This window comes from Branchiostoma belcheri, unplaced genomic scaffold (assembly GCF_001625305.1).
Source record: "Branchiostoma belcheri isolate BF01 breed outbred unplaced genomic scaffold, Haploidv18h27 scaffold119, whole genome shotgun sequence".
NCBI classification, from domain to species: domain Eukaryota; kingdom Metazoa; phylum Chordata; class Leptocardii; order Amphioxiformes; family Branchiostomatidae; genus Branchiostoma; species Branchiostoma belcheri.
Window position 1 is genome coordinate 782,035 of NW_017802591.1, and position 2,620 is coordinate 784,654.

Genomic DNA, 2,620 nt, shown 5'->3' on the forward strand with positions numbered 1-2,620 from the left:
CACACACACACGGCCATGAAAACATAACCTTCTCCAATTCTTGGCGAAGGTAATAAATGGTAGGTCTTCCGAAAGAATGAATTCCTGTAAAAGGCATCGGAATGTATTTAATCAAGCGACTGATTGTTGCGTTGTTGAAGGAAAATAACCTTTTTAGAAAAGAATAACAAATTCTCCTCCTCCTGGTTTCAAAAGTGTCAATATAGTGACAGACAAACATTTCACTCGCGCTGCATCGCCGAGGCAGATTCATAATGATTCTAAAACAATTGTAAAGCCCTAACCTGGTCACCAGCCTCTCCTATGGCTTCACGGGAGCTCCCCCGGCCCACTGTAAGCACTACAGCCGACCGAAAGTTTGGCCCGTCCTGCATGGTGATTTTGTCTTGCTGGGACTGGCTGACAGACTGTTTCCCAGCAAGACAAACTCACCGGGGCGGGCTCACCTTCCAGGCGGCTACAGTGCTTACAATGAGCCGAGGGAGCTCCCATGAAGCCACAAGAGAGGCTGGTTACGAGGCTACAGTACTTTTATCGATAACTTCCTTAAACCTACACGCAAATCGGTATGCAGAATACTCACGCCTTGGTTAGGATTAGAACCCGGGACTTCTGGCCCACAAACGGGATTTTCAACCGCTAGACTAGGGCACGATGGCCTGGTATGCTTCATAAGTTTACCTTATCTATTGTAGTGTATTTTGTACATATGCGATGCAGGAAATCACTAATGCTGCATGTTCTCCATGTGTACTACATTGTGGAAATGTCATATTAAAACTAGAAAGGCCAATATTTGCTTTGGAGCAAATACAGCGATGGGTTCACCACATTTTACGACATGGCAGGGAAAGAATGAGAAACACAAGGGAAAACAATGATTTACATTGATATAACTATAATATGAAGTAACATACAACTAAAACAACAGTTGGATAGCTATTCCCTACTTTATTGGTTAGGATTTTTAATTGCATAATGCAAACTGTTGATTTTCAAAAAAAAAAAACGTTACATGCCCCGCATTCCAATGCTGGAGCAGAAAAGCTTGAAATACCTACCAAAACACTTGAATAAAGACATACTGTCAGTATGGAAATGCTCTGTGCAGGTGTTAATCAAGTTAAATCCCAACAGCCAATCAGCAAAAAATGCTCTGTGCAGGTGGAAATGCTCTGTGCAGGTGTTAATCAAGTTAAATCCCAACAGCCAATCAGCAAGAAGTATAGAGGAAAGCTGCATGCCTATTGGTTGATGCCCTGCATTCCATTGTGATGACTCATGCCCAGACGTGGTAAAACACGGCACACTAACACACGTAATACATTGCTATAACACAGCCAAAAAACTCAAATAAAACCATCAGCCTGTATCACAAGAAATTTTAAAAAACGCCTAGGGGTATTTGCCCACTGTACCTCCATACCAAATTTCAGGACCTTAGGCCCTAAAAATGAAGAAGCTGAATCCGTTTAAACTAGAAAGGCCAACATTTGCTTCGGAGCAAATGTAGGAATTTCACTCCATACCCTTCCCTAAACAAAAATGAGAGATTCTAAATAAATCATACTGCAATTATACAAGGACAAGCTGTTTGAATCTCGACAGGTATTTACAAAACTGGCACTTGGCAATTATCTCCCTTTTTTTTACAAAGATACAACGACACGCACTTTAAATCTCGACAGCTTTACTTTACACTTTTGACGAGATTGTAACTACTACTAACGGAAGCGAAATTTTCACGGCCTGAGAAAAATGGACATGTTCACGGAAGTATATATTCACGGTGGTGACAGTTGCAGGAAAAAGAAAGTCCAGGAATTATTTCCTAACTGTAATGATAAGTTCACAATACAGAGGTGACAGTGAAAACCGTGAACATTGACCCCCCGCTTGCGTTGCGGTACAGTGAAAAAAATCGGGAATTACAGCAATCAATTTACTGAGTATGTTTGCTTAGTTTCCAGATGTTTTGTACTTGTAGTTTTTAAATGAACGAAAACCGATGCGCGCACAGATGTTACTTTTGTGACAACATCAAAGTGATTTTGGTTTGTATGTTGAAAAAATACAAAAGACTAACATTCGAAGTTATTGAAATTCTTGAGTAAGAACAATCAGTTTTGGAATGTTAAAAGCAAAGCAATGGATATTAAAACGAAAATGTTAAAAATTAAATGTTGAAATTGTTAAAATGTAAAATGGTTAAAATGGTTAAAATTGTTGAAATTGTTAAACATGTTAAAATTGTTAAAATTGTTAAAAATTGTAAAAAGGATAATTAAAAAATTGTAAAAAAGGATAATTAAAAATATCCAGTGTACCGGGGTTCGAACTCGTAATGTCTGGACTTGCAGCCCTGCGCGTTACCAACCGAGCTGTCTGGACACGTTTCCATTACTCTCTGCATTGTATGTCATATAAAGTGAACAACATGGCGGTAACGATCGCTTCAAGTACTAGTAAGGGACTTTCTAGGAGATACACTCTACAATTTTGGTGATTCTTCAGAAATCGATAACAGAATATATAATACTAGTCGGTGAAGATTGTGGAAAATTGTTGATACCGTGGCGCGCGCTTGCGCCGACGATACACATTACGTACCGTTGTTTAC